A 9,827-nucleotide genomic window follows, 5' to 3' on the forward strand; every position below is an offset into this window, starting at 1 on the left:
TTGGCATTCAGGTGGCATGTTTGATGATAATATACAAATATTTACAACATAGGTGATCGACCTAATAAACACATTTAAAGGAAGGAGTACTGCCCTAAACGCAAAACCCAGGAGGTTACCTTGGATGAAATTATATGAAAGGAGAAACAACTGAGTGCAAGTGTTGTGGTTTAATTTTTTTTTAATTTCTGCCTGTGTTTAAGGGAGGGGAACTGGTTGGTAGGTGCACCTGTCAATGCAAAATTGATAAAGAAAAGTCCCGGTTTGCTGTCTGCCCAAAAGGGTTTAGGGCCTGGAACTCACCCTCATGTCCCCCAGGCCTTGAACCTTCCCTGCTGAGGCTCTGTGGTTTAAGTCCTTTCTTTTTCTCTGGTCAAGACAGAATCTTCGCGTAAAAGATAATCCATCCATGACCCTCTTCTTCAGACCGTGCAATAAGTGCAATCCTGGCCTGTGTGTCACCAAATAAACCCACCTTACTAGTAGTCAGAAAGATCTCTCTCAGGAAGCCCCCACCATCTACGTGGGCCACAGGAGCAGCGGGGGCTTGATGGGCATGTCTGGGCAGGAACCCACAGGAGGGCCTGGCTCCCCGATACAGCCCCCCACCTCCCCCTTTGATGGGACTGATGAACAGAGAGAGCTTTTGCCAACACAAAGGCAGTCCCGCACCAGGACTCCAGGCTCACTGGGAACCTGGGGGCTGCCCCCACTATAGGAAAATACCCTGGGCACGTCGGTTTCCACAGCAGACAGCCCCCCAGGCCCTGCTTCCAACCTACTGCAGGAGGGCTCCTCCTCAGAGGGAGGAGCTGAGAGTTGTGAAACCCAGCTTACATATTATTTTAAACATCTACTTGATACGCATATATGTTACCAGGTCCACGTGCGCCTTGTGTGGTTTAGTCCCTAAGTCGTATGCGGCTCTCTGCAACCCCACAGACTAGCCCGCCAAGCTCCTCTGTCCATGGGATTCTCCAGGCGAGAATACCAGAAGGGTTTGCCATTTCCTTCTCCTGGGGAATCTTCCCGACCCAGGGATCAAACCTGGGTCTCCTGCATTGTCAGGCAGATTCTTTACCGCTGAGCTGCCACCAGGGAAGCCCTTGCCTTGTTCCAAATAGGATTCAGATGGTAATGTAGCAGGTGGATAATGATGTAACCATAGGTGAAGACACCAAGATCAGGGAGAACAGATGAGAGGATGGTAAAGTGAAATCAGAGGAGATTATGACCCCAATATACGTTCCTGTTGACAGAGAAGGATTACAAGTTTGCTCTGTCTTTCTAGTGGCCTACGTTCAAACACAAACATACTTACCATGCAGTCAGTGCAAAGCGGAGTATGGATTGCACCCCCAAGTTCAGCTCTGTAATTTGTTGTTCAGTTGCTCAGTCGTGTCCAACTCTTTGTGACCCCATGTACCGCAGCACTCCAGGCCTCCCTGTCCATCACCAACTCCCGGAGCTTACTCAAACTCATGTCCATTGAGTCGGTGATGCCATCCAACCATCTCATCCTCTGTCGCCCCCTTCTCCTCCTGCCCTCAATCTTTCCCAGCATCAGGGTCTGCTCCAGTGAGTCAGCTGTTCGCATCAGATGGCCAAATTATTGGAGCTTCAGCTTCAGCATCAGTCCTTCCAATGAATAGTCAGGACTGATTTCCTTTAGGATTGACTGGTTTGATTTCCTTGCAGTCGAAGAGACTCTCAAGCGTCTTCAACACCACAGTTCAAAACCATTAGCTTCAGGCATCAAAAACATCAAAAGCTTCAGCATTCAGCCTTCTTTGTGGTCCAGCTGTCACATCCATACATGATGAGCGGAAAAACAGCTCTGTAATAGGCAAACAAAGATAATTCAATGTTGAGGCCCCATCTCTGCCATCCAGAGGCGCCCCACCCCCATCTCCACTGGTGCCTGCTGAGATGTCCTCTGGTCCACAGGTAGGGCTCCTGTGACAGCCTCCTTCAAGGGTTTCTCTCTGCCATTCCACACCACGCTGGGCCACAGTGTACTTGGGTACTGGCTAGGCTGCCACCTGCACTTTTCTGCGTTCCCACCTCTTGAAGCCCGTGAAAATCACCAGCCACTTCCTCCTGCGTGGAGGTGCGGAGGGAGAGAGGAGGAATTGAATCTAGACTTCATATCCCTGCGGAGCTCAGCACACAGTGTCGCAGACCCCTGCGCATCTTGGGGGTGCAGGCTCCATCTGCGGCGTGCGCCAGTGACTAAGCCCTCTCCATGCCTTCCAGAAATCCTCTTCTCTGCCCTGCCCCTGTGTGTGTTCCTGCTCAGTCATGTCCGACTCTTCATGACCCCATGGACTGAGGTCCGCCAGGCTCCTCTGTCCATGGGATTCTCCAGGCAAGAGTCCTAGAGGGTTGCCATTTCCTCCTCCAGGGGATCTTACCAACCCAGAGATCAAACCCATTTCTCTTGCTTCTCCTGCATTGCAGGCAGATTCTTTATCTCTGAGCCACCTGGGATCCCCCCTGAAGACCCGCTTATCCAGATTGGAATCCTTTCCTTTGATCTCTGGTGTAACATCCCTCCTGGGAGCAATGGCATGGGAAAATATGGCTGCAGGTGGGATGATCGAGGCCCAGGTCAAGGGCACGGAACATCAGTGGGGATGTCATCAATTAATATTTGAAACGTGGAGTGGGCAGAGGTCATATGTGCGGTTTGGGATTTGTGGTGGCCAGTGTGGGGAGAAGGGCTGGGCAGAAGTCGCAGCTCTCCTCAAATGCAGAGACCAGAGTCTGAATTCTGCCCTTTTGTCATTCTTTTGGTGTCTCTTGTGATGGAAGGATCTTTGACACGTACACACTGCTGTATTGAAAATGGATAACCAACAAGGACCTACTGTATAGCATGGGGAACTCTGCTCAGTGTTATGTGGCAGCCTGGATGGGAGAGGAGTTTGGGGGAGAATGGATACATGTGTATGTATGGCTGAGTCTCTTCACTGTTCACCTGAGACTCTCCACGTTGTTAACTGGTTACGTGCTGTGCTGTGCTTAGTCACACAGTTGTGTCTGACTCTTTACGACCCCATGGACTGTAGCCCTCAAGTCTCTGCTGTCCGTGGGGATTCTCTATGCAAGACTACTGCAGTGGGTTGCTGTGCCCTCCTCCAGGGGCTCTTCTCAACCCAGGGATTGAACTCAGGTCTCCTGTATTGCAGGTGGATTCTTTACCATCTGAGCCACCAGGGAAGCCCTAATTGGCTATCAGTTCAGTTCAATTCAGTCGCTCAGTCGTGTCCGACTCTTTGTTACCCCATGAATTGCAGCACGCCAGGCCTCTCTGTCCATCACCAACTCCCAGAGTCTACCCAAACCCATGTCCATCGAGTCAGCAATGTCATCCAACCATCTCATCCTCTGTCGTCCCCTTCTTCTCCTGCCCCCAATCCTACCCAGCATTAGGGTCTTTTCCAATGAGTCAACTCTTCGCATGAGGTGGCCAAAGTATTGGAGTTTCAGCTTCAATATCAGTCCTTCCAATGAACACCCAGGATTGATCTCTTTTAGGATGGATTGATTGGATCTCCTTGCAGTCCAAGGGACCCTCAAGAGTCTTCTCCAACACCACAGTTCAAAAGCTTCAATTCTGCGGTGCTCAGCTTTCTTCACCGTCCAACTCTCACATCCATACACGATCACTGGAAAAACCATAGCCTTGACTAGACGGACTTTTGTTGGCAAAGTAATGTCTCTGCTTTTAAATATGCTATCTAGGTTGGCCATAACCTTCCTTCCAAGGAGTAAGCTTCTTTTACTTTCATGGCTGCGGTCACCATCAGCAGTGATTTTGGAGCCAAAAAATAAAGTCTGACACTGTTTCCATTGTTTCCCCATCTATTTCCCATGAAGTGATGGGACCAGATGCCATGATCTTAGTTTTCTGAACGTTGAGTTTAAGCCAACTTTTTCACTCTCCTCTTTCACTTTCATCAAGAGGCTCTTTAGTTCTTCTTCACTTTCTGCCATAAGGGTGGTGTCATCTGTCTATCTGAGGTTATTGATATTTCTCCCAGCAATCTTGATTCCAGCTTGTGTTTCTTCCAGCCCAGTGTTTCTCATGATGTACTCTGCATATAAGTTAAATAAGCAGGGTGACAATATACAGCCTTGACGTACTCCTTTTCCTATTTGGAACAAGTCTGTTGTTCCGTGTCCAGTTCTAACTGTTGCTTCCTGACCTGCATACAGGTTTCTCAAGAGACAGATCAAATGGTCTGGTATTCCCATCTCTTTCAGAATTTTCCACAGTTTACTGTGATCCACACAGTCAAAGGCTTTGGCATAGTCAATAAAGCAGAAATAGATGTTTTTCTGGAACTCTCTTGCTTTTTCGATGATCCACCAAATGTTGGCAATTTGATCTCTGGTTCCTCTGCCTTTTCTAAAACCAACTTGAACATCTGGAAGTTCACAGTTCGCGTATTGCTGAAGCCTGGCTTGGAGAATTTTGAGCATTAATTTACTAGCATGTGAGATGAGTGCAGTTGTGCAGTAGTTTGAGCATTCTTTGGCATTGCCTTTCTTTGGGATTGGAATGAAAACTGACCTTTTTCAGTCCTGTGGCCACTGCTGAGTTTTCCAAATTTGCTGGCATATCGAGTGCAGCACTTTCACAGCATCATCTTTCAGGATTTGAATTAGCTCAACTGGAATTCCATCACCTCCACTAGCTTTGTTCGTAGTGATTCTTTCTAAGGCCCACTTGATGTCACATTCCAGGATGTCTGGCTCTAAGTGAGTGATCACACCATCGTGATTATCTGGGTCATGAAGATCTTTTTTGTACAGTTCTTCTGTGTATTCTTGCCACCTCTTCTTAATATCTTCTGCTTCTGTTAGGACCATACCATTTCTGTCCTTTATCGAGCCTATCTTTGTATGAAATGTTCCTTTGGTATCTCTAAGTTTCTTGAAGAGGTCTCTAGTCTTTCCCAATCTGTTGTTTTCCTCTATTTGTTTGCACTGATCGCTGAGGAAGGCTTTCTTATCTCTCCTTGCTATTCTTTGGAACTCTGCATTCAGATGGGAATATCTTTCCTTTTCTCCTTTGCTTTTCACTTCTCTTCTCTTCCCAGCTATCTGTAAGGCCTCCTCAGACAGCCATTTTGCTTTTTTGCATTTCTTTTTCATGGGGATGGTCTTGATCCCTGCCTCCTTTACAATGTCACGAACCTCTGTCCATAGTTCATCAGGCACTCTGTCTATCAGATCTAGTCCCTTAAATCTATTTGTCACTTCTACTGTATACTCATAAGGGATTTGATCTAGGTCATACCTGAATGGACTAGTGGTTTTCCCTACTTTCTTCAATTTAAGTCTGAATTTCGCAATAAGGAATTTATGATCTGAGCCACAGTCTGCTCCCTGTCTTGTTTTTGCTGACTGTATAGAGCTTCTCCATCTTTGGCTGTAAAGAATATAATCAATCTGATTTCGGTGTTGACCACCTGGTGATGTCCAAGTGTAGAGTCTTCTCTTGTGTAATTGGCTATAACCCAATACAAAATAAAAACTTTTAATGAAAAGAAAATAAAAGAAAGATTTTTGAAAATGCCAGCCTTCTGAGATGTTAATAAAACTACTGGTGATCTAACAGGTGATGGCATTTGAACCCCACGTGGATGTCAGGAGCACCAATGTGGGGCAGGGTCTCGGCTGGGGAGGAAATCAGCCATCAGATCCTTGACAGCTCTGCCTGGAGCTGGAGATGGGGAAGCTTTTCCGTCCCCCCCCCCTTCCACCTGACGCTCTATTCCAAAGGGCAGCAGGCAGGAGGACCACTGCAAGCCACCCAGGTGGCAGTCCATTGTCAGTAATAAAGGTTTTCCTTTTGGTTCAATGTATAAGCTATTTGCTGGGTTCCCTGAAAATGAAGAAGAAAAATAATGCCACTGAAAACACTGGATGTGAAATCCTTTGGGCAAAAAGCAATTCATGGGATGATGGACTTCAGTCTTCCCAGCAGCCTGGCTGCAAACTGGGATGAGGCCCCGTGGACGTTGGTATTCAGTTGTCTGATTGGGTAGCAAGAAATTCTAAATCACTGACAGCTAGCCTTTTCCCCAGGAGAGAGCAGCTCAGTAGGATGACCCCATTTTTTATGAATGTGGAAATTCTGCCCTTGTTGGGCTCCTCCTATGAGGACAGTGACCATCAATCATGGGTCCAGGAGACTTTCCATCTAAGTTAAGCCTGGCATCATAGAATCTGGAGTCTCACGTGAATCTTCCCTGAATGGAGTGAGTAGTGATGGTGGATTACCTCAGGAAGGTCCCCAAAGTTCCCTCCTGGAAGGACCAGGCTTCAATATTAAGCTCCTAGAGGGTACCTCTGTGTGGATATGAGCCACTGAGATCTCATCTCTCCTGAGCAATGGTAGCTAAATGTTTGAAACGATCCACCCAGTATTCAAAAACACTTCACCCCCCTTTGTCTGTGGTCTTGGACCCTCCAAGGAAAGCTCCTGTATACCTTTGACAGTGTATACAGGCAGTGCCTGCCAGGAATCTAAAATATTGATAACAGGGCCATTTAATATGGAATGATGCTAGTTTGGGGAAGGTCTGATAGGAAATTGAATTATTTATTGTAGGCAGTTTGTATTTGCAGCAAGTTTTTTGCTTTCTGAGTGATTAATGATGGCTTGACCCTTCTGTAAAATGCGAAGGGTTTTCTTCCTTGGTATCAGCTCTTACACTCACTCACACACATACGTGTGGTTTTGTCACCATCTGGGAACTAACACACTCATCATGGACATGACTTCCATGGTCTATGTCTAGGATGGCCTAGCCAAAGGCTGGACCACAGCGTGGAGGTCTGCCTTCTAGAAGACAGGGACCTCTGCCATTTTGGGGCAGCTGAGCACGAAGCCCAAAGAGCCCTCAGTGCTTGTGTCATGGGGAATCTCAGAGATCCTCAATTTCTTCATTTGTAAAGTCAGATGATAATAGTTCCTGCTTCACAGGGTTCCTGGGATGGTCAAATTCCACAGGCCCTGCAGAGCGCTGCTCAGCTGCCTGGGGCCCACAGAGCGTGTGCTCAGGTCCAGAGCCCTTCTGCCCACAGCCTCTGGGCGCAGTCTGCATTTTCTGTGCAGGAAAGAATGCGTCCCAGAGAAATGTGGAGAGCGGACACCTGCGCGGGGGCGGAGACTGAAGGAGCGGGGCGCACCTGCCTCAGCTGGGTGCTTTGTCCCCGGGAGCATTGGGCAGGGTCTGGAGATGTTTTTGGTTGTCTCCCCTGGTGGTGAGGATGCTATGGGTGCCTGGTGGGTGGAGGCTAGAGAAGGGGCAATCCTACAGTGAACAGACAGCCCCCAGCAAACAACTGCTGGCTCCAGATGTCAGCAGAGCTGAGACAGAGGGACCTGGGTCTCGGATAAGCCAACCACGAGACAAGAGAATTCTGGCTGCTACTCAGTGCCTACCTACAATCAGTTCAGAGCAGGTCCTTGATGGTCCTGGGGCTAGGGGTACATCCTAGGGGTCCCCAGAACCCCCAGCTCCCCTTTCCTTGCCCCTCAACTCTGCAGAAGGACACTAGCTGACAGGTGAGAGCAAGGCACACCTTTAGTACTTGTGCAGGACTCAGACTGAGTGTCTCATGGTGCCTGAAGATATTTTAATTTCACAGGATTCAGACCGAAATTCTCATTTTAATTTCACAAATTTGGTGCATTACTAGCTTACAGGCAAATAAACTGTAGTCAACATTTGAGGTGCCCCTGGGAGATTTTATCTTTCCATTTTTTCTTTTTTCTTTTTTTTTTTTTGCAATAGCTTTAAACACTTTTAGGGACTTCCCTGGTGGCTCAAATGGTAAAGCGTCTGTCTACAATGCAGGAGACCCGGGTTCGGTCCCTGGGTCGGGAAGATCCCCTGGAGAAGGAAATGGCAACCCACTCCAGTACTATTGCCTGGAAAATCCCATGGATGGAGGAGCCTGGTAGGCTACAGTCCATGGGATCGCAAAGAGTCAGACACGACTGAGCAACTTCACTTCACTTCACTTCACTTCACTAAACACTTTTAAAGCCAGAAGGAAGAAAAATGAAACATTCAACTCACAAAGCAAGGAAGATATCAGAATTAAAAGAATCTGTGAAGAAAGTAGACTGAATAAAGCAATTTAAAAAAAAGTGGAAATAAAAACAAAATCAGGAGAATTACAATATTTAGCTTAGAAGGCCCCAGAAAGAACACGGTTAATGACAGGGCTGCATGAAGACAGCAGGGGGACAGATTCGATTCTGCATCTCAATAACTGGGTGATGCTGGTAATAGTCTTTCCACAACCTCAGTTTTCTCACCCTTAAAATAGCTTCTCCACCTCCGTTAAAGGGTTCTTGCAGAGGTCGGAGGCATGCGTGTGCTGATAAACACTGCTGAGTGATGGGATAAAGGGGTGAGTCAGTGCTTTACCCCTCTGAAGCACCTCTGAAGCCACACCAGGAATTCCCAAGCTTGGGGCGAGATTCCTTCCCTGTCCCAGTGCTTCCATGCTCTGCGGCCCGGAGGGTCTTCAATGTCACGTCTCTAGGGCGCTTTAGCTTTCCAGGCCTGTGTTAAGTCTGCACGCGTTCACAGTCACCCGTACCCTGTCAGTCACTGTCCACACAACCTTGTCTGAGTTTCCCAAGCTTGCGCTTCCCGAGGACTGAGATAACTGACCGTGGGAGGAAGGCTCTTCCCGGGGGGGCGAGGGGGTCCTGGTTATCTGCAGGGTGCGTGACAAGTGATGGGCAACGTTGGTGTTTTTCTTATTTTCCGAAGCTTCATTTCTGCTGGCTTTTCATATGCTTATTCACTCAGCCTTTTCCATGTGGGATTCAGAAGGGCTGACCATCATGTCATTTCTCCTGATGGGTTGGGGGGAACAAAAGAGGGGGTGGAAAAAAAAGGGGGGCTTCATCAGCCATTTGTTAGACTATAATGTTCAGAAGCAGTAGAATGGAAAAATCTGAATTTCCATAGTTATTTCCGGAACTAAACTGATTAAAATCCTTTCCTAGGTAGGTCGGAATCTTCCCTTTAACCACGTTCAGAAGAACAGGCGGAGAGAGTCATTGTGGCAAGGGCATTAAATCTGCTTGGGTGACTCAGAATGAGGGTTGGCACGGTGGCGTGTCACGGGGTGCGTCGCAAACCCGGCGAGTCGGTGGCCGTGGTGTGTCTGAAAGGGCCCAGGCCTCACGCTACCACGCTGAATTTGCTTCCTTTTAGGCTTTCACAGCAAAGTGTTTGAAGCTGAGCCTTTCATTCCTTTTCGTGGGGCTGTCGTCAATAGGAAGAACGCATTAAGGTCCCCCCATCGCTGCCTTTCTCAGGATCGTGGTTAAAGTGGGGATTGTGTTTTAGGCCCTGCTCTAATGAGAATTTGAATTTCGTGCGGAGCTGGAGTGTCAATGAAAAATCGCCTGTTGCCCAGCTGTGCAGTCTATGAATATCTTTCCCTGTGGTTTATTCCGCCCTGGCTCCTGTTAATTTACTCAATCACGGATTAGGCCATCGTTATCAAACGCCCACGGTGTGCCAGGTGCTGGGTTCATCTTTAAAATGTTAGAGACGGCTTGGGCTTTGGTGTTTCCTTTTTAATGTTTAAGTTTTATTTTTTAGTTTTTTGGCCATGCCATGCAGCATGTGGGATTTCAGTTCCCTGACCAGGGATCGAACCTGTGCCCCCTGTATTGGAAGCATGGTCTCTTAACCACTTGACTGCCAGGGAAGTGCCTGTTTTCCTAGTTTTCTGTGATCCCATGTCTGGAAGGAGAGATGGATGACGAGATACAGAGA

Source organism: Giraffa tippelskirchi, chromosome 5, assembly GCF_054371585.1.
Source record: "Giraffa tippelskirchi isolate mGirTip1 chromosome 5, T2T-mGirTip1v1.2.pri, whole genome shotgun sequence".
NCBI classification, from domain to species: Eukaryota; Metazoa; Chordata; class Mammalia; order Artiodactyla; family Giraffidae; genus Giraffa; species Giraffa tippelskirchi.